The sequence below is a fragment of the Ranitomeya imitator genome, chromosome 4 (assembly GCF_032444005.1).
Source record: "Ranitomeya imitator isolate aRanImi1 chromosome 4, aRanImi1.pri, whole genome shotgun sequence".
NCBI lineage: Eukaryota > Metazoa > Chordata > Amphibia > Anura > Dendrobatidae > Ranitomeya > Ranitomeya imitator.
Genome location: NC_091285.1, coordinates 704,445,173 through 704,472,457, shown reverse-complemented (window position 1 = coordinate 704,472,457; position 27,285 = coordinate 704,445,173). Strand labels below are relative to the sequence as shown.

Below are 27,285 nucleotides of genomic sequence, written 5' to 3'. Positions count from 1 at the left end.
CCGCGTTTCCTGGGCCCACGAAAATCTTGAGCCAGCCCTACCCCCCACAACTTTAGCCAAATGACCCCATGTTTTCAATGCCTAACTATTATTATAAAGTAAATTAAGATTGGCAAGCTTAAGAGATAAGAAATGATGTTTTTGGCATTAAAATGGGCACTGTAGGTGTTTTCCTGTCCTCCACTCACTGTCGACTTTGATTCCCCATTGACTTGCATTGGGTTTCGTGTTTTGGTCGGCCACCGACTTTTCGCAATAATCGGCCGATTTCACCCGACCCGACTTTTGACAAAGTTGGGTTTCGCGAAACCCGACTCGATCCTAGAAAAGTAAAAGTCGCTCACCTCTAATCTTGACCCACACAGAGTGCTGCTGTGGAAAACAGAAAGTTTGATGAAGATTTAGTTTCGAAGCAGAGTGAAAATTCTCTAGGCTTTGAAGATGTTCCAACTTTCAGCGCAGTTGTTTATAGTTATTAATGGAAACATTCCAATTTGCTGGAGAGGACTTAAAGATGTGATATGAGCACAGTAGTCATAGTTTTTAATAAAATGAAGTAATAATATTAACATTTATGTACAGAGTGGGTTTTGACTCTACATTATTGAGGACATATAAATGAAAGCATCAGGTCCACCTCATTTTTTATAATGATCCCTATCGGATGAAGATTTTCCGGTTCTTGGTGGCATGAGGTCATTTGCCAGACATCCAATATTGTTACTGGAAGCTCAGAAAACATAGATCTCATCACTGTATCCAACTGATAGGACAACCAATCGCTTGCATGGTCAAAATCATATCCGGTGTTAGCCGATTTAATGAGAATCTTTGTATCAGGGCTGCGTTCCAAGAGTTGTCTAATAGCTTCTCGAATATGCCACAATCGTCGGACATAAAATGAAATGGGATATGTGAGAAAGTGACTCCAACAAGTCAACACGATGACCATATTTTTCCGAGTCCCGAGTCTATGAAGCTCTGTGGCAATGTACTGCAGCTCTTTAATTCCTGTACATTCCATGCGCAGAGGCTTCTGTGGCCAACAATGGGCCAGGGTTATGAGTAACGTGAAGATCTATTTGCTTGAGAGCTGAAAATTTAGAAAATAAAATTAATTAACTGAGCTTCACAACAATTTAAAAAGCAAAGTCTTGAAGATCTTCGTAAATTATAGTATACAACCCATATAACCCTTTTAGAATTAAGTTTAAAAATGTATTATATATTTATAACTATTCCAGTAAAATTATATTAATATTCTGAAGTGCTTTTGGCATATCTGAGTACTCATGTGAGTCATTTGGACGACCTACTTGGAACAAACGTCACTAGGTATTCCCACCATTGGCGGAGTGTGGAGTCTCCGAACATGTAGACCATCTTTCCGGCAAAGCATTTAGCTACTTTGATGGAGATACTGAAATCTTGATTAGAGCAAACATGAGAGGTCCATATATCTTCATAATAAAATCCTGATGGGTTTGGATTTCTCAGTAGAGATGTACAAGTATTGTTAGCTTATTAAAAAAATAGAGAGTTAATTTGCAGCATCATTCATAAGTTCATTTCTTATTATTTTTTGCTACATTTTCAATAAATTGTTTAATATTTGAAAGATAATTAATTTAAAAATGAAGAATAGTAGACAATCACCAAGGAAACCTTTGCATATACAAAAATAGTCTTTGAAATGTTTCTCATTACTTGACGCCCTTCATTCTCTACTAATTTTTAGTATCATGCTTATGTTTTTTTGCACCATTTTATTACTTGTCACTAAGCATGCACAGTTTTTTCAGTGTGTAGATCAGAGGGGAACAACAGTAATTCATAGGATGGGTCGGAACTTGTCATTGTCAGCTACCACACTGGGGTAATATCAGGAATGAAGAGTATATCCAATTCCAATTATTTAATTGGTCAATAAAAAATTGTCACATCACAAGTAAGGTGTAGATATGACTTTAAAATGAGAAGAACAATTCAGATACAGAGAAATCCATGAAGAACTTTGTCTTTGGTAGTGAAATATAGCTTTTAATGAGCCATTTTAAAATAACAGTGACATAAGTCGAAACGCGTTGGTCATAAACTCTGCACTGTGTGTATTACGCTGCTATGTGCAATAATATTATTGGTGAAAAAGACACTAAAACACTGGCTGCTCAGCCTTTTTTTCTGTGCAAGATCTGGGCTTGGAAGATAGCTTCCTAAATAGGTGAACTGATTTATTTTTTTGCGTATATTTCCACTTATGAGTTTAAAATTTAATATATGTTGTAAATTAAGGAATACAATTTCTCCTTATGAAGAGTGAGATGCCTGGCATGTCAGTGTAAAAAGGCTTATATGCCAATACAATGTTCCTCTAGAAAATTAAATACGTAAATTGTGTCATAACAAAAGAAGAGGACATGAAATCTAGTGCCACCTAATGGAAATAACAATCCTAAAAGTCAATATCGACCCTGTAATGAACTCTGCCACAAGAGTTAGGATAAAAGCCAAATCAGAATCTCAGTTTGCAGACATTGTTTTGGGGTGTTGCCCCTCATCAGTGAAAAGTATGAGATGTGGTTCAGCAATTTACATATTTATCTTCCCAGAGGAGCATTGCATGGCTTGTAAGCCTCCTTACACTGACATGCCAGGTATGTCACTTTCCACAAGGAGAATCGTTCCCCTTATATTCCAGTCTTAAGCCTCTCATACGGTCAAATCACATCTCATTCCTTGCACTGGTGAGGGGTAACTCACTCCAAAATACCTTGTTTAAAAATTGAGAGTTTGGTTTTACTTTCATCCAAAGTCATGTGACAAGGCTCATTATAGGGTCAATATTGACTTTTAGGATTGCTACGTTGAATAGGTGGCACTGCAGTTCTAGTTCTCTTCCTTTATGAAGAGGCCATTTACAATATATGCTGTAAGTATTCAAATTCATTAGAATGAAAAATAAAATTAAGGAATAACATTTAAGATGCAAACTTAAATGAATTGTTCATTTCGCTGGCATCCATATCCTCACTCCACGACACAGACACTGCCACTGCTTTCTACAATGCTTTCTACAATGCCACTCTTGCATCAGCTATTGACACATTCGCCCCTGCCATGCATAGCAAAGTGCAACAAACCAATAGACAACCCTGGCACAATAACATCGCTAAAAAGCTTCGGCAAGCATCCAGAATTGCAGAATGACTTTGGAAGAAAACGCATTCGCAAAGTGATTTCACTGCACTCAAACAAGCAACACTGGCATTCAAATCACCTCTCACCTCTGCTAAACAGGCCTACTTCACAACCCTCGTATCTTCCATATCCCAAAACCCCAAATAGTTGTTCAACTCTTTTAACTCCCTCCTCCGCCCACCACTGCCCCTCCACATTCCCTAATCGTTGCAGAGGACTTTGCCACGCACTTCAAAAATAAGATAGACCAAACAAGGCAAGTCTTTGTTGTCCAACCACCACAACCCCTTTTTTATACCAGACCAGTGCCCAAACACCATAACTTCCCTCTCCAAAATCACTGAAGGGGAGCTTGCTCATCTTCACTCCAAATCACACCTCACCACTTGTCCAATTGACCCCATCCCATCCCACCTCCTCCCCAACCTCACCACCACACTAATCCCATCCCTAACCCATCTCTTCAACCTATCACTAACTTCTGGTACCTTCCCCACTGCTTTCAAACATGCCACAATCACACCTATCCTCAAAAGCCATCCCTTGACCCAAGCGCTATGTCCAGCTATCGCCCCACATCTTTGCTACCATTTGCTTCCAAACTCCTTGAGCAGCACGTCCATGTTGAACTTTGCTATCACTTTGCATCTAATTCTCTCTTCAACAACCTACAATCTGGCTTCTGTCCCCACTAGGGTTGAGCGAAACGGGTCGTTCATTTTCAAAAGTCGCCGACTTTTGGCAAAGTCGGGTTTCATGAAACCCGACCCCTGTGTGGGGTCGGCCATGCGGTACGCGACTTTCGCGCCAAAGTCGCGTTTCAATGATGCGAAAAGCGCCATTTCTCAGCCAATGAAGGTGAACGCAGAGTGTGGGCAGCGTGATGACATAGGTCCTGGTCCCCACCATCTTAGAGAAGGGCATTGCAGTGATTGGCTTGCTGTCTGTGGCGTCACAGGGGCTATAAAGAGGCGTTCCCGCCGACCGCCATCTTACTGCTGCTGATCTGAGCATAGGGAGAGGTTGCTGCCGCTTCGTCAGAAGCAGGGATAGCGTTAGGCAGGGTCCATTAACCCCCAAACCACATGTGCTGTAGCGATTTCCACTGTCCAACACCACCTTCGGTTTGCAGGGACAGTGGAGGCAAAATATATATATTTTTTTTCTCAGTGCTGTAGCTCATTGGGCTGCCCTAGAAGGCTCCCTGATAGCTGCATTGCTGTGTGTACGCCGCTGTGCAAACCAACTGCTTTTTTTAAAGCACAAATCCTCTTGTTCCTTCCTTTCTGCACAGCTATCTTTTTTGTTTGTCCACACTTTTTATTTAATTTGTGCATCAGTCCACTCCTTATTGCTGCCTGCCATACCTGGCTGAGATTACTGCAGAGAGATAGTAATTGTAGGACAGTCCCTGTTTTTTTTTTGTTTTTTTTGGTGGGAGATTAAGATTGGCAATTTGGCATTTCTGCTAGAGTGCCATCCCTGTGTGTGCCATCTCTCTTACATAGTGGGCCATAGAAAGCCTTTTCATTTTTCTGTATTGTTTTTGTGGGGTTTATAAATTCTCCCTGATAAAAAAAATACAGTGGGAGATTAATATTGGCCTTTGGGCTTGTGTGCCAGTCCTGAATGTGCCATCTCTCTCTCAAATAGTGGGCCATAGAAAGCCTCTTAATTTTTTTTTTAATTGGGTTTCTAAATACTCCCAGAAAAAATTAAAAAAAATCAGTGGGAGATTAATATTGCCCTTTCTGCTTGTGTGCCACTCCAGACTCCTGGGTGTGCCATCTCTCTCTCTCTCTCAACTAGTGGGCAGTCACTGGGCCATAGAAAGCCTATTTTTTTTTATTTGGTTTCTAAATTCTACCTGAAATAATAAATCAATCAATCAATCAATCAGTGGGAGATAAATATAGGCCTCTGGGCTTGTGTGCCACTCCTGACTTCTGTGTGTTGCATCTCTCACTCAGTGTGCCATAGAAAGCCTATTTTTTTTTATTTGGTTTCTAAATTCTACCTGAAATAATAAATCAATCAATCAATCAGTGGGAGATAAATATAGGCCTCTGGGCTTGTGTGCCACTCCTGACTCCTGTGTGTGCCATCTCTCACTCAGTGGGCCATAGAAAGCCTATTTTTTTTTAATTTGGTTTCCAAATTCTACCTGAAATAATAAATCAATCAATCAATCAATCAGTGGGAGATAAATATAGGCCTCTGGGCTTGTGTGCCACTCCTGACTTCTGTGTGTTGCATCTCTCACTCAGTGGGCCATAGAAAGCCTATTTTTTTTTTTATTTGGTTTCTAAATTCTACCTGAAATAATAAATCAATCAATCAATCAGTGGGAGATAAATATAGGCCTCTGGGCTTGTGTGCCACTCCTGACTTCTGTGTGTTGCATCTCTCACTCAGTGGGCCATAGAAAGCCTATTTTTTTTTTTTTCGTTTGATTTGGTTTGGTTTCTAAATTCTACCTGTAAAAATCATTTTATTTTATTTTGTTTCTAAATTCTTCCTGAAAAAAAAAGGCAGTGGGAGATTAATATTGACCTTTCTGCTTGTGTGCCACTCCTGACTCCTGGGTGTGCCATCTCTCTCTCTCTCAAAGAGTGGGCACTGGGCCATAGAAAGGCTATTTCCTTTATTTTTTTGGTTTCTAAATTCTCCCTGGAAAAATCATTTTATGTTATTTGGTTTCTAAATTCTTCCTGAATAAATCATTTTATTTAATTTAGTTTCTAAAGTCTCCCTGAAAAAAAAAAAAAACAGTGGGAGATTAATATTGACATTTGTGCTTGAGTGACAGTCCTGCGTGTGTGGCATCTCTCTGATTTTGTGCCACAGAAAACAGAGTGTGTAACATTGTGCCTGATTTTCCTTGCGGTTTCACCAACCTGTAAAGGGATATTGAAATCATACTGAAGTTATAGCTCACCGTGTAAGTTGTCTGACAGCAACAAATAAAGTTACTTTGGTTAAGTTTTGAAAACAATGAGGAAGTCTGGTGGAAGAGGTCGTGGCCGTGGGCGTTCATTGTCAGCTGGTAATGATGGTAGTGGTAGTGGAGCATCATGTGGTCGTGGGAAAAAAAATATTCCACCTAAGTCTGGAGCTGTGGAGCCAGGTTCGTCGTCTGGCTACACAAGGCCTCGAACGCTCCCTTTTCTGGGAGTTGGAAAACCGCTTTTAAAGCCGGAGCAGCAACAGCAAGTTTTGGCTTACCTTGCTGACTCAGCCTCTAGCTCTTTTGCCTCCTCTTCTGAAACTGGCAAATCTAAAAGCAGCGCGTCGTTAGTGGATGTTCACGGTCAGGGACAAGTCGCTTCCTTGTCCTCTTCAGCAAAAACAACAACAAGAGAGAAGGATGCAGCAGGCGACACAACGGGTTACTCCATGGAGCTGTTTACACATACCGTCCCTGGCTTAGAAAGTTAAACAGTTAACAGGCCATGCCCATTACAAGTAGATTCTGACATGGAGTGCACTGATGCACAGCCACAGCCAGACTACTATGCTGGTCCTTTGACTCAGACCACAACATTGCCCTCTCAGGGTACTGATCCAGAATCAGACCCTGATGAGACTATGTTGCCCCGTCACGAACGCTATACCACCGACCTACACGGTGACACAGACGAAGTTGCACACGAGCTAGAAGAGGAGGTTATAGATGACCCAGTTGTCGACCCCGATTGGCAGCCATTGGGGGAACAGGGTGCAGGCAGCAGTAGTTCTGAAGCGGAGGAGGAGGGGCCGCAGCAGGCATCAACATCGCAACAGGTTCCATCTGCCGGGCCCGTATCTGGCCCAAAACGTGTGGCAAAGCAAAAAAATGTTGGACAGCGTGTCTATCCGGTTAAAGCTCAGTCAGCAATTCCTGAAAAGGGATCCGATGCTAGGAAGAGTGCAGTCTGGCATTTTTTTAAATAACATCCAATTGATCAGCGCAAAGTCATCTGTCAAAAATGTTCAACTAGCTTAAGCAGAGGTCAGAATCTGAAAAGTCTCAATACAAGTTGCATGCATAGACATTTAACCACCATGCATTTGCAAGCCTGGACTAACTACCAAATGTCCCTAAAGGTTGTAGCACACTCGGCCAATGAAGCTACTCAGCAACGCAACATCCCTTCCCTCACTGTAAGCCCACCATTTTCTTCACCACCGGCAGTATCTGTGCAGGTTTCTTTGCCAGCCCAAAGCAGTCAGGGTCAGGGAATCACCAGTTTAGTTGGAGGTAATACTGCATCTAGGGCACCGGCGGAAACAATATCGTCTCCAACCGTCTCTCAGTCTGCCATGTCCACCGGCACACCCGCAAGTTCCACGATCTCCAGCTCTCCAGTCCAGCTCACCCTACATGAGACTCTAGTTAGAAAAAGGAAGTACTTATCCTCGCATCCGCGTACACAGGGTTTGAACGCACACATAGCTAGACTAATCTCGTTAGAGATGATGCCCTACCGGTTAGTTGAAAGCGAAGCTTTCAAAGCCCTGATGGAGTACGCTGAACCACGCTACGAGCTACCCAGTCGACAATTTTTTCCAGAAAAGCCATCCCAGCCCTGCACCAGCATGTTAGACAGCGCATCGTCCATGCACTCAGGCAATCTGTGAGTACAAAGGTGCACCTGACTACAGATGCATGGACCAGTAGGCATGGCCAGGGACGTTACGTGTCCATCACGGCACACTGGGTGAATGTGGTGGATGCAGGGTCCACAGGGGACATCAATTTCGGGACAGTTGTGCCTAGCCCACGGTCTAGGAAACAGTTGGCTGTAGGCGTTCGCACCCCCTCCTCCTCCTCTTCGTCCTCCTGCAGAAGCGAGAGCTCTTCCACAGACCGCAGTCGTCAAACCACTCCATCGTCAGCTGTCACTGTTGCACACCAGTGGTCCCATTATGGGGGAGCTACTGGCAAGCGTCAGCAGGCTGTATTGGCTATGAAGTGTTTGGGCGACAACAGACACACCGCGGAAGTTCTGTCCGAGTTCTTGCAGCAAGAAACGCAGTCGTGGCTGGGCACAGTAGATCTTGAGGCAGGCAAGGTAGTGAGTGATAATGGAAGGAATTTCATGGCTGCCATATCCCTTTCCCAACTGAAACACATTCCTTGCCTGGCTCACACCTTAAACCTGGTGATGCAGTGCTTATTGAAAACTTATCCTGGTTTCTCCGACCTGCTCCTCAAAGTGCGTGGACTTTGCTCACATATCCGCCGTTCGCCTGTACACTCCAGCCGTATGCAGACCTATCAGCGGTCTTTGAACCTTCCCCAGCATCGCCTAATCATAGACGTTGCAACAAGGTGGAACTCAACACTGCACATGCTTCAGAGACTGTGCGAACAGAGGCGGGCTGTTATGTTTTTGTGGGAGGATACACATACACGGGCAGGCAGTAGGATGGCAGACATGGAGTTGTCGGGTGTGCAGTGGTCGAAGATACAAGACATGTGTCAAGTCCTTCAGTATTTTGAGGAATGCACATGGCTGGTTAGTGCAGACAACGCCATAATAAGCATGAGCATCCCCCTAATGCGTCTGCTGATGCAAAGTTTGACGCACATAAAGGATCAGGCGTCTGCACCAGTGGAAGAGGAAAGCCTTGATGACAGTCAGCCATTGTCTGTTCAGGGCAGTGTACAGGATGAGGTAGCGGGCGAAGAGGAGGTGGAGGATGAGGAGGATGATGGGGATGAGTATATTTTTAATGAGGAAGCTTTCCCGGGGGCACTGGAAATTGGTGGCGTGGTTTTTTGAGGGACACAAGTGACGTAGATTTGCCTGCAACTGCCCCTCAACCAAGCACAACCGCAGATTTGACAACTGGAACTTTGGCCCACATGGCGGATTATGCCTTGCGTATCCTCAAAAGGGACACACGCATTACAAAAATGATGAACGATGACGATTACTGGTTGGCCTGCCTCCTTGATCCTCGCTATAAAGGCAAATTGCAAAATATTATGCCACATGAGAACTTGGAACTAATATTAGCAACAAAACAATCAACTCTTGTTGACCGTTTGCTTCAGGCATTCCCAGCACACAGCGCCCGTGATCGTTCTCACATGAGCTCCAGGGGCCAGCAGACCAGGAGTGTTAGGGGTGCACACATCAGAAGTGGCGTTGGACAGAGGGGTTTTCTGACCAGGTTGTGGAGTGATTTTGCTATGACCGCAGACAGGACAGGTACTGCTGCATCAATTCAAAGTGACAGGAGACAACATTTGTCCAGTATGGTTACAAACTATTTTTCATCCCTTATCGATGTTCTCCCTCAACCGTCAATCCCATTTGATTACTGGGCATCCAAATTAGACACCTGGCCAGAATTGGCTGAATATGCATTGCAGGAGCTTGCTTGCCCGGCAGCTAGTGTCCTATCTGAAAGAGTATTCAGTGCTGCTGGTTCAATATTAACCGAAAAAAGGACTCGTCTGGCTACACAAAATGTTGATGATCTAACATTCATTAAAATGAACCACAACTGGATTTCTAATTCTTTTGCCCCACCTTGCCCGGGCGACACCTAGCTTTCCTATGAAAAGCTCTTGCCTGTGGACTACTGTGAATTACTTATCAAATGTCTTAATTTGCAGCAGCTGATTGTCCAGCATACGACATGTTTACACCTCCCTAAATGGCCAAACTCCCCACACGGGGCCGTGGTATCGCGACTTGGCGCAAGCACCCGTGAGAGTGCTGTTTGTCTGAAGAGGTGGGTGTGCCCGCTTTTGGTCGACAGCACTGACACAGGGTCCCTCATAGTACAATAAACTGTCTCTGGCGGTGGTGGTGCGCACCCAACGTCAGACACACTGTTGTAACATGAGGGGCCCTGAGCCTGTACCGCCGGCCACAAGAGAGTTCACCCACCCCATGTCAAACATTGCTCTACCACTTCCACAATTATCTCTCACACTTCCACCAATGTTTAGACTATGCGCTGACATCCTTCCATTTCTGCCACTGACAATACCATAGTGTTGACATGTATGATGGTACTTACCATAGTCAGGGGCAGTGTCCTCTATTTACCCAAGTAAATACTTAGCGCCAAATTAGTAGGTCGGAAACTACGCAGAGGATCCCACCCCTGTACCTAAATATTGCACCCTTTAGAGTTTTCGTTGGGTTTTAATGTGAGACATTCACATTTATGTATTGTTTTGGACTACTAACTGGCAGACACTCATTACAATCAGCCTCCGCTGACCTGGCCACTGCTGCCCGTGTACCCCTGGAACCAATTTAAAATTGCCTACATCAAGCCCAATTTTGTTATGTTAGGCCTTCGAAGCCTGTCTGCGGCACGTTCTTTCAACTACTACTACACTGACCAGGCCACTGCTGCCCGTGTACCCCTGGAACAAATTTAAAATTGCCTACAACCAGCCCAATTTTATTATGTTAGGCCTTCGAAGCCTGTCTGCGGTCACTCCTTCCACTAGACTTCCACTGACCAGACCACTGCTGCCCGTGTACCCCTGGAACTAATTTAAAATTGCCTACATCAAGCCCAATTTTGTTATGTTAGGCCTACGAAGCCTGTCTGCGGCCCGTTCTTTCAACTACTACTACACTGACCAGGCCACTGCTGCCCGTGTACCCCTGGAACCAATTTAAAATTGCCTACAGCCAGCCCAATTTTATTATGTTAGGCCTTCGAAGCCTGTCTGCGGTCACTCCTTCCACTAGACTTCCACTGACCAGACCACTGCTGCCCGTGTACCCCTGGAACCAATTTAAAATTGCCTACATCAAGCCCAATTTTGTTATGTTAGGCCTTCGATGCCTGTCTGCGGTCACTCCTTCCACTAGACTTCTACTGACCAGACCACTGCTGCCCGTGTACCCCTGGAACCAATTTAAAATTGCCTACATCAAGCCCAATTTTGTTATGTTAGGCCTTCGATGCCTGTCTGCGGTCACTCCTTCCACTAGACTTCCACTGACCAGACCACTGCTGCCCGTGTACCCCAGGAACCAATTTAAAATTGCCTACATCAAGCCCAATTTTGTTATGTTAGGCCTTCGAAGCCTGTCTGCGGTCACTCCTTCCACTAGACTTCCTCTGACCAGACCACTGCTGCCCGTGCACCCCTGGAACCAATTTAAAATTGCCTACATCAAACCCAATTTTGTTATGTTAGGCTTTCGAAGCCTGTCTGCGGCCCGTTCTTTCAACTACTACTATGTAAAGCAGTTAATACAAGAGAAGATAGTATTCTGCTACAGATGGATCTGGATAAGTTGGAAACTTGGGCTGAAAGGTGGCAGATGAGGTTTAACAATGATAAATGTAAGGTTATACACATGGGAAGAGGGAATCAATATCACCATTACACACTGAACGGGAAACCACTGGGTAAATCTGACAGGGAGAAGGACTTGGGGATCCTAGTTAATGATAAACTTACCTGGAGCAGCCAGTGCCAGGCAGCAGCTGCCAAGGCAAACAGGATCATGGGGTGCATTAAAAGAGGTCTGGATACACATGATGAGAGCATTATACTGCCTCTGTACAAATCCCTAGTTAGACCACACATGGAGTACTGTGTCCAGTTTTGGGCACCGGTGCTCAGGAAGGATATAATGGAACTAGAGAGAGTACAAAGGAGGGCAACAAAATTAATAAAGGGGATGGGAGAGCTACAATACCCAGATAGATTAGCGAAATTAGGATTATTTAGTCTAGAAAAAAGACGACTGAGGGGCGATCTAATAACCATGTATAAGTATATAAGGGGACAATACAAATATCTCGCTGAGGATCTGTTTATACCAAGGAAGGTGACGGGCACAAGGGGGCATTCTTTGCGTCTGGAGGAGAGAAGGTTTTTCCACCAACATAGAAGAGGATTCTTTACTGTTAGGGCAGTGAGAATCTGGAATTGCTTGCCTGAGGAGGTGGTGATGGCGAACTCAGTCGAGGGGTTCAAGAGAGGCCTGGATGTCTTCCTGGAGCAGAACAATATTGTATCATACAATTATTAGGTTCTGTAGAAGGACATAGATCTGGGGATTTATTATGATGGAATATAGGCTGAACTGGATGGACAAATGTCTTTTTTTGGCCTTACTAACTATGTTACTATGTTACTATGTTACTGACCAGGCCACTGCTGCCTGTGTACCCCTGGAACCAATTTAAAATTGCCTACAGCCAGCCCAATTTTATTATGTTAGGCCTTCGAAGCCTGTCTGCGGTCACTCCTTCCACTAGACTTCCACTGACCAGACCACTGCTGCCCGTGTACCCCTGGAACCAATTTAAAATTGCCTACATCAAGCCCAATTTTGTTATGTTAGGCCTTCGATGCCTGTCTACGGTCACTCCTTCCACTAGACTTCCACTGACCAGACCACTGCTGCCCGTGTACCCCTGGAACCAATTTAAAATTGACTACATCAAGCCCAATTTTGTTATGTTAGGCCTTCGATGCCTGTCTGCGGTCACTCCTTCCACTAGACTTCCACTGACCAGACCACTGCTGCCCGTGTACCCCTGGAACCAATTTAAAATTGCCTACATCAAGCCCAATTTTATTATGTTAGGCCTTCGAAGCCTGTCTGCGGTCACTCCTTCCACTAGACTTCCACTGACCAGACCACTGCTGCCCGTGTACCCCTGGAACCAATTTAAAATTGCCTACATCAAGCCCAATTTTATTATGTTAGGCCTTCGAAGCCTGTCTGCGGTCACTCCTTCCACTAGACTTCCACTGACCAGACCACTGCTGCCCGTGTACCCCTGGAACCAATTTAAAATTGCCTACATCAAGCCCAATTTTGTTATGTTAGGCCTTCGAAGCCTGTCTGCGGCCCGTTCTTTCAACTACTACTACACTGACCAGGCCACTGCTGCCCGTGTACCCCTGGAACCAATTTAAAATTGCCTACATCAAGCCCAATTTTGTTATGTTAGGCCTTCGATGCCTGTCTGCGGTCACTCCTTCCAATATACTTCCACTGACCAGACCACTGCTGCACGTGTACCCCTGGAACCAATTTAAAATTGCCTACATCAAGCCCAATTTTGGTATGTTAGGCGTTCGATGCCTGTCTGCGGTCACTCCTTCCACTAGACTTCCACTGACCAGACCACTGCTGCCCGTGTACCCCTGGAACCAATTTAAAATTGCCTACATCAAGCCCAATTTTGTTATGTTAGGCCTTCGAAGCCTGTCTGCGGCCCGTTCTTTCAACTACTACTACACTGACCAGGCCACTGCTGCCCGTGTACCCCTGGAACCAATTTAAAATTGCCTACAGCCAGACCAATTTTATTATGTTAGGCCTTCGAAGCCTGTCTGCGGTCACTCCTTCCACTAGACTTCCACTGACCAGACCACTGCTGCCCGTGTACCCCTGGAACCAATTTAAAATTGCCTACATCAAGCACAATTCTGTTATGTTAGGCCTTCGATGCCTGTCTGCGGTCACTCCTTCCACTAGACTTCCACTGACCAGACCACTGCTGCCCGTGTCCCCCTGGAACCAATTTATAATTGCCTACATCAAGCCCAATTTTGTTATGTTAGGCCTTCTAAGCCTGTCTGCGGCCCGTTCTTTCAACTACTACTACACTGACCAGGCCACTGCTGCCCGTGTACCCCTGGAACCAATTTAAAATTGCCTACATCAAGCCCATTTTTGTTATGTTAGGCCTTCGATGCCTGTCTGCGGTCACTCCTTCCACTAGACTTCCACTGACCAGACCACTGCTGCCCGTCTACCCCTGGAACCAATTTAAAATTGCCTACATCAAGCCCAATTTTGTTATGTTAGGCGTTCGATGCCTGTCTGCGATCACTCCTTCCACTAGACTTCCACTGACCAGACCACTGCTGCCCGTGTACCCCTGGAACCAATTTAAAATTGCCTACATCAAGCCCAATTTTGTTATGTTAGGCCTTCGAAGCCTGTCTGCGGCCCGTTCTTTCAACTACTACTACACTGACCAGGCCACTGCTGCCCGTGTACCCCTGGAACCAATTTAAAATTGCCTACAGCCAGACCAATTTTATTATGTTAGGCCTTCGAAGCCTGTCTGCGGTCACTCCTTCCACTAGACTTCCACTGATCAGACCACTGCTGCACGTGTACCCCTGGAACCAATTTAAAATTGCCTACATCAAGCCCAATTTTGTTATGTTAGGCCTTTGATGCCTGTCTGCGGTCACTCCTTCCACTAGACTTCCACTGACCAGACCACTGCTGCCCGTGTACCCCTGGAACCAATTTAAAATTGCCTACATCAAGCCCAATTTTGTTATGTTAGGCCTTCGATGCCTGTCTGCGGTCACTCCTTCCACTAGACTTCCACTGACCAGACCACTGCTGCCCGTGTACCCCTGGAACCAATTTAAAATTGCCTACATCAAGCCCAATTTTATTATGTTAGGCCTTCGAAGCCTGTCTGCGGTCACTCCTTCCACTAGACTTCCACTGACCAGACCACTGCTGCCCGTGTACCCAAGGAACCAATTTAAAATTGCCTACATCAAGCCCAATTTTGTTATGTTAGGCCTTCGAAGCCTTTCTGCGGCCCTTTCTTTCAACTACTACTACACTGACCAGGCCACTGCTGCCCGTGTACCCCTGGAATCAATTTAAAATTGCCTACAGCCAGCCCAATTTTATTATGTTAGGCCTTTGAAGCCTGTCTGCGGTCACTCCTTCCACTAGACTTCCACTGACCAGACCACTGCTGCCCGTGTACCCCTGGAAAAAATTTAAAATTGCCTACATCAAGCCCAATTTTGTTATGTTAGGCCTTCGATGCCTGTCTGCGGTCACTCCTTCCACTAGACTTCCACTGACCAGACCACTGCTGCCCGTGTACCCCTGGAACCAATTTAAAATTGCCTACATCAAGCCCAATTTTGATATGTTAGGCTTTCGATGCCGGTCTGCGGTCACTCCTTCCACTAGACTTCCACTGACCAGACCACTGCTGCCTGTTTACCCCTGGAACCAATTTAAAATTGCCTACATCAAGCCCAATTTTATTATGTTAGGCCTTCGAAGCCTGTCTGCGGTCACTCCTTCCACTAGACTTCTACTGACCAGACCACTGCTGCCCGTGTACCCCTGGAACCAATTTAAAATTGCCTACATCAAGCCCAATTTTATTATGTTAGGCCTTCGAAGCCTGTCTGCGGTCACTCCTTCCACTAGACTTCCACTGACCAGACCACTGCTGCCTGTGTACCCCTGGAACCAATTTCAAATTGCCTACATCAAGCCCAATTTTGTTATGTTAGGCCTTCGAAGCCTGTCTGCGGCCCGTTCTTTCAACTACTACTACACTGACCAGACCACTGCTGCCTGTGTACCCCTGGAACCAATTTAAAATTGCCTACAGCCAGCCCAATTTTATTATGTTAGGCCTTCGAAGCCTGTCTGCGGTCACTCCTTCCACTAGACTTCCACTGACCAGACCACTGCTGCCCGTGTACCCCTGGAACCAATTTAAAATTGCCTACATCAAGCCCAATTTTGTTATGCTAGGCCTTCGATGCCTGTCTGCGGTCACTCCTTCCACTAGACTTCCACTGACCAGACCACTGCTGCCCGTGTACACCTGGAACCAATTTAAAATTGCCTACATCAAGCCCAATTTTGTTATGTTAGGCCTTCGAAGCCTGTCTGCGGTCACTCCTTCCACTAGACTTCCACTGACCAGACCAATGCTGCCTGTGTAACCCTGTAAACTTTTTTAAACTGCATTGAGCCACATTTTTGGTTTAAGGCCTACTACCTGTGTCTGTCTGCGCCACTCAATACAGCTATCCTCCTTTGAAAAAAGCAGAGCGTCAATAGTCTGGTTTTCAGCCTCTATGAATTTGAAAACTGCAATGGGGCTTCCACTTCCGTAGGGCCTAATAACGGTGTCTGCCGCTCCAAAATGTTCCCCAGGTTTCCTGGCCATTGCTTCAATCTTCTGGCTCTCGTTTAGTAGTTGTTGAAAACCACACTGCATTAGGCCAACAAATTGGGTATGGGGTGTAGAGACGGTGTGTTCCACTCCAAGGTGTTCCCCAGGTTTCCTCGCCATTGCTTCGATCTTCTGGCTCTTCTGCAGTAGTTGTTAAAAACAACACTGCATTAGGCCTACTAGTTGGGATGGGGCCTTCTATCTGTGTCTTCCGCTCCTTGCTGTTCTCCTACAGTGAACAAAGCGGTGCCGCCGGTTTACTACTGTTGCCAATTTTGAAATGCATTTAGAATACTTACTGATTTGGGCCTACTCTCTGTGTCAGCCTCTCATTCCAGTTGTCCTCCACTGAACAAAGCAATCCCCCATGGTTAGTCCTGTTATTTATTTTGAACTGCATTTAGGCCACTTTATTCTTTGGGCCCATATCTGTTTCCCCCTCATCCTGCCCATTGCCCAGCCAGTGATAGACGAGTCTGCTGGTACATTGACCCATAACGCAACATTCCCCGTGCACGCTACACTGCAAGATTATGACCCTGCTGAAAGTCAGGACCCCCTTCCCGCATACCATACCAACTTACACGGGGAGAAAGAGGAAGGTGCAGATGAAGGTGCAGGTTCCTTTATCAGGTTGGGGGAGGAATACTCGTTGGCGACGTCACTGGCACAGGGCCTCTCATAGTACGCAAAAGTCTTGCTGCCGGTGGGAGGCGCCCCCGCCGTGCAAACACACCGCTGTACTTTGAGGGGCCCTGTGCCAGTGCCAACGAGTGGGCCCCCCCCTGCTTGCTCTGGATCACAGCACTTGAAAAAGTTGAAATACTTACCTCTCCCTGCTCCACTGCCGTGACGTGGTCCAGATGTCCTGGACCCACTAATTACTTGAACCAGCCCTACCCCCCCACAACTTTAGCCAAATGACCCCCAATTTCAAATGCCTTACAATTTTTATAAGCTAAATTACGATTGACAAGCTTCAGTAGCAAGAATGGATGTTTTTGCCAATACAATGGGCTCTGTGCATGTTTTCCTGGCCTCAACACACTGCCGACTCTGCTCCCCCATTGACTTGCATTGGGTTTCGTGCTTCGGTCGATCCCGACTTTTCGCGATAATCGGCCGATTCCACTCGACTCGACTTTTGAGATAGTCGGGTTTCGCGAAACCCGGCTCCACTCTAAAAAGGTCAAGGTCGCTCAACTCTAGTCCCCACCATTCCACTGAGACTGCCCTGACCAAAATTACTAATGACTTACTTACAGTCAAAGCTAACAGAAAATTCTCTATGCTCCTCCTTCTACACCTGTCCTTCGACATAGTTGACCACTGCCTCCTACTACAGATCCTCTCTTCCTTTGGTGTCAAAGACCTTGCCCTATCTTCGATCTCCTCATACCTTACGAACCATGCATTTCACATTTCCTACTCCCATACTACCTCTTCATCTCGCACTCTCTCTGTTGGTGTCCCTCAAGGCTCTGTCCTTGTACCCTTACTCTTCTCAATCTATACATTCGGCCTGCGACAACTCATAAGGTCCTATGGTTTCCAGTACCATCTACATGCTGATTACACTCTCATCTACCTCTCTGGCCCAGATGTCACCTCTCTGCTCTCCAGAATCCCAGAGTGTCTATCAGCCATATCCTCCTTCTTCTCCTCTTACTTCCTCAAACTCAATGTGGACAAATCTGAAATAAATATCTTTCCTCCATCTCGCACTTCTTCCCTACCTGATATATCTATCAAAATAAATGAAATCACACTTTCCCCTGTCCCCAAAATCCACTGCCTCAGAGTAACCCTTGACTCTGCCCTGTCCTACAAACCGCACATCCAAGCTCTCACCACTTCCTGTCACTTCCACCTCAAAAATATTTCCAGAATACATCCTTTCCTCAACCCTCACTCTACCAAAATGCTTGTGCATGCCCTAACCATCTCCCACCTCGACTACTCCTCTGTGGCCTACATAATAACACTCTCGCACCCCTCCAGTCCATCCTTAACTCTGCTGTCCAACTAATTAATTTCTCTCCTTGCTACACTCCTGCTTCCCCTCTTTGCAAATCCCTTCACTGGCTCCCAATTTCCCAACTACTAACGCTGACCTACAAAGCCACCCATAACCTTTCTCCTACTTCCGAACTAGTCTCTCAATATCTTCCCTCACGTAATCTCCGGTCCTCTCAAGACCTCCTTCTCTCCTCTATGCTTATTTGCTCCTCACCCAATCGCCTCTAAGACTTCTCCCAAGTATCCCCCATTCTCTGGAATTCTGTGCCCCAGCAAGTCAGGTTATCCACCACATTTGGATCCTTCAAAAGAAACCTGAAAACCCACCTCTTCAAAGAAGCTTACAGCCTGTAATGACCACACTGCCACCTCAACACCATTGGAGCTACTGCAACCCTCGACCTACTGTCTCCTTCCTCATAATCTTATAGAATGTAAGCCTGCAAGGGCAGGGTCCTCTTCCTTCTGTACCAGTCTGTCATTGTTAGTTTTGTTTACTGTAAGTGATATTTGTATTTTGATGTAACCCTTTCTCATGTACAGCACCATGGAATTAAGGGTGCTATATAAATAAATAATAATAATTTAAAACAAAAGAAAAAAATCATTGCTCACTGATCTCCAGTTACTCTTATTCTGACATGAAATTTGATTGGCTTTACGTCCTGCTATGGCGAATTCCCAACAGAAGGATATATTGCCATCTATTTTCAGTGTGTCAGAGAATGCACTAGGAAGCACTGACAAGCCAGGACTAGGTAAGCAGTAGGGCAAAAAATGCAGGGGATCACTCAGGGTCTTATTTGTTGTTTGTTTTTGTTGTCTGTACACTTTTAACAATGTTTTGTTTTTCAACAATGCTTGAAAAATCTTTTTAATTAAATTGAAAGATGGATGATGAAGATGATAGATAGATAGATAGATAGATAGATAGATAGATAGATAGATAAAACATACCTCTGACATAATCTTTTTGGGGTAGGACATTAAAAGGTTTCACATTTGATGAAAGTTCTTGCTCAATCAATGACCTTGTAGAGAAAGAAATATACTTTTTGCTTTTGCTACCACTGCCTACAGCAGGCTCTCCAGGCACAAAATCTGTAGGCAGTGAGGTGCTTATCGCAGGAATGTGCGTTGCCAGACAAGTGTAGTCCAGCAATGTTAATATCTTAGAGATAAATCCTTCACAGTAAGGCTATGTGCACAGGTTCAGGTTTTTTCGCGTTTTTTTCGTGATAGAAATGCTATAAAAACTCATTAAAAACACATACATTATGCATCCTATCATTTAGAATGCATTCTGCATGTTTTGTGCACATGATGCGTTTTTTTCGCGAAAAAAACGCATTGCGGTAAAAAAAAGCAGAATGTTCCTTTATTTTGCGGATTTTCTGTGTTTTTCCCGCTTTCTATGCATTTGGGGAAAACTGCACAAAAACGCACCAAAAACGCATAAAAAATGCATGAAAAAACGCAAAAAAAATGCATGCGGATTTCTGGCAGAAATGTCCGTTTTTTGTCAGGAAAATTTCTGCAAGAAATTCTGACGTGTGCACGTACCCTTAGTAAATAACAGCACTCACTTTGACATGTGACCCATCCCTGAATTCAGTATTTCAGCCTCTATCTCCTGTTGTTTTCAGATTACAGGTGCTTCTTTTAAAATTAGAATATCATCAAAAAGTTAATTTATTTCAGTTCTTAAATACAAAAAGTAAAACTCACGTATTATATAGAGTCATTACAAACAGAGTGATCTGTTTCAAGTTTTTTTTATTTCAAGTTTTTATTTCTGTTTATCTTAATGATTATGGTTTACAGCCAAAAAACCCCAAAAGTTATTATATCAGTAAATTAGAATAATTAGTGAAAAACACCTGCAATGGCTTCCTAAGCATTTAAAAAGGTCCCTTTGTCTGTTTCGGTAGGTTCCACAATCATGGGGAAGACTGCTGACTTGACAAGTGCTCAGAAGGCAGTCAATGACACACTCCACTGAGTATTGTATCCAAGCATATTAGTGGAAGGAAAAAGTGTGGTAGAAAAAGGTGCACAAGGAACTGAGATAACCGCAGCCTTGAAAGGATTGTTAAGAAAAGGCCATTCAAACATTTAGTGGAGATTCACAAGGAGTGGACTGCTGCTGGAGTCATTGCTTCAAGAGCCACCACACACAGACGTGTCCAGGACATGGGCTACAAGTGTTGCATTCCTTGTGTCAGCCACTCATGACCAATAGACAACGCCAGAAGTGTCTTACCTGGGCCAAGGAGAAAAAGAACCGGACTGTTGTCAGTGGTTCATGGTGTTGATTTCAGATAAAAGTACATTTTGAATTTTATTCAGAAATCAAGGTCCCAGAGTCTGGAGGAAGAGTGGAGAAGCCACAATCCAAGCTGCTTTAGGTCTAGTGTGAAGTTTCCAGAATCAGTGATGGTTTGGGGGCCAAGTCATCTGAGGGTGTAGGTCCACTGTGTTTTATCAAGACCAAAGTCAGCGCAGCCGTCTAACAGAGAATTTTAGAGCATTTAATGCTTCCCTCTGCCGACAAGCTTTTTGAAGAGGAAATGTCATTTTCTAGCAGGACTTGGCTCCTGTCCACACGGCCAAAAGTACCAATGCCTGGTTTATAAACAAAAGTATAACTGTGCTTGACTGGCCAGAAAACGTACCTGACCTTAACCCCACAGGTCATCTATGGAGTATTGCCAAGAGGAAGATGAGAGACACCAGACCAACAATGCAGACGAGCTGAAGGCTGTTATGAAAGCAACCTGGGCTTCCATAACACCTCAGCAGTGCCGCAGGCCGATCGCGTCCATGCCACGCCGCATTGATGCAAAAGGAGCTCCAACCAAGTATTGAGTTCATTTACTAAACATGCATTTCAGTAGACCAACATTTTGGATTTTAAAATCATTTTTCAAGCTGGTGTTATAAAGTATTCTAATTTACTTAGATAATGACTTTTGGGTTTTCATTGGCTGTAAGCCATAATCATCAACATTAACAGAAATAAACACTTGAAATAGATCACTCTGTGTGTAATGACTCTATCTAATACATAAGTTTCACTTTTTGTATTGAAGAACGGAAATAAGTTATCTTTTTGATGATATTCTAATTTAGTGAGAAGCATCTGTACAACCTCCTGACAGATTCCCTTTAAGATGAAACCAAGTTTATTGTTTAAAGATTCTGTCCAATGATGACACATTGATGAAGTAATCAAGAGATAGCTAATAAATAAGAGGTTGTCGGGTATCTGAGAGCCTGCACCCCCAAGATCACCCATTATATTCTGTGGTGACAACCAGATATTACAATTTGACTGGAGCTGCAAAGCAAACCTTCACTCAATGCTTAGCAATCGCTGCCAGGTTCTACAGAACCACTACTATTATTTTAAGCACAGCTCTTCTGCTGTGTCGGCCAGCAGCTGCTTCGAGCTGATCGAGGAGGTTCTGGTGTTAATTTTTTTGTTTTTTGTTATTTTTTAGGTAGATGAGAACAAAACTAAACAAGGACTTACAATGAGAAGAACTGTTTTTCTGCTTTATTTAGGATATCACAATTGCCACCAGATGAATGGTCCCGATAAGCGTCACAGGGTAGTGTTTTTGGCCTTTTGCACACCCATTTTTCTTCATTGAGTGAGTCATAATATTCACAAACGTCTTGCCCAGGAAGGTCAAAATTACATTCCACCACTTCTTCGGTTCCATTTTTCACAAAATAGCCTTTGAAAAAGACCTTGGTCAAAGATAAGAATAAATAGTTAATGATATGAGTAAAGAGTCATTCCCATAACTGAAAGTTATTCCATATCCATAATCTATGAAACTTCTGGAAGCAACCCAACACCGCACTCAGCCTCCTTCAGTAACCCACAACAATGAATAGAGATGGTGGTGCTGGTGGTGGTGAGTAGAACATGCGCACTTCTACTACATTCAGAGAGGGTTCTTTAGAGGCCCATCTTGGGATTTCTGTGGGAACCCGTGAGCAGATTCTTCATGATCAATATGTTTTCCACTTGTAATGACAGGGGATCAAGTTCAGTTCAGTTGCTAACACATCTTCTAACTTTTCTATCGAGAGCAGGGGTGTTCAGCTTTTGGAATGGGGTTGGATAATGCCTTTGTGAGCAGTCTTCCCCCATTATAGATGTTTTGTAATTTACATTGAAAATATTTGCCCAGATTTATGTCCTGCTCATCTTTCACTCTCTGAAGTGCCAAATTGGGGGTCCAAAACATACAAGCCCCTTATTTAGAGAATCATACAGATAGAACAGCCCTCTATCAAACATTTGTGGCATATGTCATCAACAGACCATACATGGTCCAGTTGAATACTCCTCCCAGATGGAAAGGGAGGCCAGCAAAATTAACCCTGAGAGAACAGGATATTAGCCATGTCCTAACCATGACAATTCTATTCTGTAGTGGATGGGTAACCAGTGCAATGACTGGCACCAGCTGGAGGCACCAGTGTATAATTTGGAAAGGATCATGATCCTGGCTGCTGCTTTTAGGATGGATTAGAGAGGGAAGAGCTTAGCAAGAGGGAGATCAATAAGCAGAGAGTTTCAATGGTCCAGATGAAAATGAATAAGAGCAGTGAGAGTTTTGCAGCATGAAAGGGGAATAAAAGGTCAGATTCTAGAGATGTGTTTGATGTGCAGGTGGCATGAAAGATTGAGTTATTAGTTGTAGATAGTGAAGGAGATCTGAATGAAATATAATCTCCAAAGGAGTTTTCTAGTTATGGGGCACTTGTGTTCCCATCATAAAATAGAGCAGAAGGTTCGATGCACAATCACTCCTTCAATCATTCTCTATAGGGCTGCCAGAAAAAGCCAATTGCAAGGGATTTGAGTGTTCCATTTTGCTGTTCAGTGCAGGTCCAGTGGCTGGATCCCTACTGATCAAAAATGTAACACATATCCTATGAATAAGCGATAAGTTGTTCTCACCAGACAAGTTTGTTAATGGAAATCTGTCAGCAGACGTACGTTATTTAATCTGAGAGCAGCATTCTATAGAGTATGAGTGCCAGAATCCACAGATGTGTCACTTATTAGACTGGGTGTTGTAGTTTCAATACAATCAGTTTTTATCAGAAGGGGATTATCACTGAGTGACTAAGTCTCATGTGCAAACCAGTCAGGCTAATATGTGTAACTTCACAGTCAGCATTGATTGGCAGTTTTTTGGCAATATACACAGAAAGCTGCCATTCATAGGTGTGTGTGTGGGGGGTGTTATACACAGTTCAGCATTCTGACCACTACTACACCTGCAGCAGATAAAACAGGAATTCTATCAAACTTGCACCAAGCAGTCCAGTAAGTGATCCAGCGATGGATTCGGGCTCTATGCCCATCCATTATTCTGCTCACAGATATCATAAATCTGGTGACAGTTTCCATTTAAGGTCTTTAGATTTCAAGATTGTTGTGCCACTAAATGTGACTTTCAACCACCAAGCTTTTTTTTAAGATTTTGTGCATTTGTAACAATCAAACTTTTGTCACAAGGCTGTAGACAGAAAATATATGAAGTCATTTATTTCATCATTATGTTTTCCATTTTTTTCAAGTTGAATTCAAATGTCTTTGTACAGAGACCTATAACCCCAGATAACCAGGAAAATCATCGCACATTAGCGAGCCACCCTCTATCTGTGTGCACTTGCCTCTTTCGAGTCACTGTGCTTTACTGTGATAACGCTTTCATTAGTTGTCTATTTTGCTTTACCTTATCTGGTCGTGAAATCCTTTTCTCATTCAATATTCCAATAGCTTCACTGGAATGCATGAGCTTTATGGAGACCATGGTCTCACCCGGCCACTGGAGAATGAAGGAAGCTGTGTAGGAGCCGTTCTTGTTGTCTGTCACAGACCCACTCACTCCAGCTTTGAGACTTGGGGAATGAAGCTTTGCATGGAAAAAATCCCCACCATAGCTCTTTGCCCGACCTTCATGGTCCTTGGCCGTGATGAGAACTTCCAAATTTTCTCCCATGACATAGGAAGAAAAAAGCAGGAAAAGTTCTGATGTCTTTGGATGGGTGGAAAACTCTAAAGTTGTATTGTTTGGGGGCAGAGGCCATTCAGTCAACTTTAAAAGAATGAGGAGCTCTTCATCCCAGTTGTTCATCTTTGGCAATAATGCAGTGCTAAATGTTGCAGGTGTACTTGCCTCCTTTGTGAACCTTTCTTTCCATTCTAGTCTGTAGATAAACTGAAGATCATCATAAAACGCTAAAGAGATAGAATTCGAGGGAAATCAAAACTAGAGAATCAGAGGCATAGCTAGGGTTTTGGTTCAGGGGGATGAAGCTGCTGAGTGGGCCCCTAACCAGGTAACTTTGATTACAGCTCGGTGATGCGCCCAAATAGTGGAGGAAAACCTCAGCGGATGACCGCGCTGTTACTGAAGATAATCTCTATATGAAGACCAAAATGGATATTACCGCCATATGGCCAGTGGTAAATACCAGTCCTACAGAACATAGATCACAGCACAGTTACAGATAATGTCTTACTGCTGACGTTCTTTCTGATGGAATGGTTCATTTTTCCCCTCTTCTCCATCTGGCCCAGACTGTCATGACAACTTCTTCCAGCAATGACTCACCTGCAGAGAACACAACAAAGACACATTTCACTTCTCACATTCCAGCCCCATCACCATCTATTCCCAACCTGCACAAACTCCTCATCCTGCTGATACCCCAATACTGAGCTGCTGCTCCTGCTTGTGTCCTAATTACTGCCCCTTATACCCCAATACTGAGCCGATGCTGCCGTATGTGTCACTATTACTGCACCTGATATCCCAATACTGAGCTGCTGCTCCTCCATGTGTCCCTATTACTGCCCCTGAAACCCCAATACTGAGCCGATGCTGCCGTATGTGTCACTATTACTGCACCTGATATCCCAATACTGAGCCACTGCTGCCGTATGTGTCCCTATTAGTGCACCTGATACCCCAATACTGAGCTGCTGCTGCCATATGTGTCCTTATTACTGCACCTGATACCCCAATACTGAGCCACTGCTGCCGTATGTGTCCCTATTACTGCCCCTGATACCCCAATACTGAGCCGATGCTGCCGTATGTGTCACTATTACTGCACCTGATATCCCAATACTGAGCTGCTGCTCCTCCATGTGCCCCTATTACTGCCCCTGATACCCCAATACTGAGCCGATGCTGCCGTATGTGTCACTATTACTGCACCTGATATCCCAATACTGAGCCACTGCTGCCGTATGTGTCCCTATTACTGCACCTGATACCCCAATACTGAGCTGCTGCTGCCATATGTGTCCTTATTACTGCACCTGATACCCCAATACTGAGCCACTGCTGCCGTATGTGTCCCTATTACTGCCCCTGATACCCCAATACTGAGCCGATGCTGCCGTATGTGTCCCTATTACTGCCCCTGATACCCCAATACTGAGCCGATGCTGCCGTATGTGTCACTATTACTGCACCTGATATCCCAATACTGAGCCACTGCTGCCGTATGTGTCCCTATTAGTGCACCTGATACCCCAATACTGAGCTGCTGCTGCCATATGTGTCCTTATTACTGCACCTGATACCCCAATACTGAGCCACTGCTGCCGTATGTGTCCCTATTACTGCCCCTGATACCCCAATACTGAGCCGATGCTGCCGTATGTGTCACTATTACTGCACCTGATATCCCAATACTGAGCTGCTGCTCCTCCATGTGTCCCTATTACTGCCCCTGATACCCCAATACTGAGCCGATGCTGCCGTATGTGTCACTATTACTGCACCTGATATCCCAATACTGAGCCACTGCTGCCGTATGTGTCGCTATTACTGCACCTGATACCCCAATACTGAGCTGCTGCTCCTGCTTGTGTCCCTATTACTGCCCCTGATACCCCAATACTGAGCCGATGCTGCCGTATGTGTCACTATTACTGCACCTGATATCCCAATACTGAGCTGCTGCTCCTCCATGTGTCCCTATTACTGCCCCTGATACCCCAATACTGAGCCGATGCTGCCGTATGTGTCACTATTACTGCACCTGATATCTCAATACTGAGCCACTGCTGCCGTATGTGTCCCTATTACTGCACCTGATACCCCAATACTGAGCTGCTGCTGCCATATGTGTCCTTATTACTGCACCTGATACCCCAATACTGAGCCACTGCTGCCATATGTGTCCCTATTACTGCACCTGATGCCCCAATACTGAGCTGCTGCTCCTGCTTGTGTCCTAATTACTGCCCCTGATACCCCAATACTGAGCCGATGCTGCCGTATGTGTCCCTATTACTACACCTGATATCCCAATACTGAGCCGCTGCTGCCGTATGTGTCCCAATTACTGCCCCTGATACCCCAATACTGAGCTGCTGCTCCTGCTTGTGTCCTAATTACTGCCCCTGATACCCCAATACTGAGCCGATGCTGCCGTATGTGTCACTATTACTGCCCCTGATACCCCAATACTGAGCCGATGCTGCCGTATGTGTCACTATTACTGCACCTGATACCTCAATACTGAGCCACTGCTGCCATATGTGACCCTATTACTACACCTGATATCCCAATACTGAGCTGATGCAGCCGTATGTGTCCTTATTACTACACCTGATACCCCAATACTGAGCCGCTGCTGCCGTATGTGTCACTATTACTACACCTGATACCCCAATACTGAGCCGCTGCTGCCGTATGTGTCCCTAATACTACACCTGATACCCCAATACTGAGCCGCTGCTGCCGTATGTGTCACTATTACTACACCTGATACCCCAATACTGAGCCTCTGCTGCCGTATGTGTCCCTATTACTACACCTGATGTCCCAATACTGAGCCACTGCTGCCATATGTTTCCCTATTACTACACCTGATACCCCAATACTGAGCCGCTGCTGCCGTATGTGTCCCTATTACTGCACCTGATACCACAATACTGAGCCGCTGCTGCCGTATGTGTCCCTATTACTACACCTGATATCCCAATACTGAGCCGCTGCTGCCATATGTGTCCCTATTACTGCTCCTGATTCCCCAATACTGAGCCACTGCTGCCGTATGTGT

General features: G+C 44.8%; 1 pseudogene; it reads right to left on the bottom strand.

Annotated features, from left to right (window-relative positions):
• Positions 1-601: 601 nt before the first annotated feature.
• On the bottom strand, positions 602-24,775 carry LOC138674804 (NXPE family member 3-like; annotated as a pseudogene).
• Between the last annotated feature and the right edge of the window lie 2,510 nt (positions 24,776-27,285).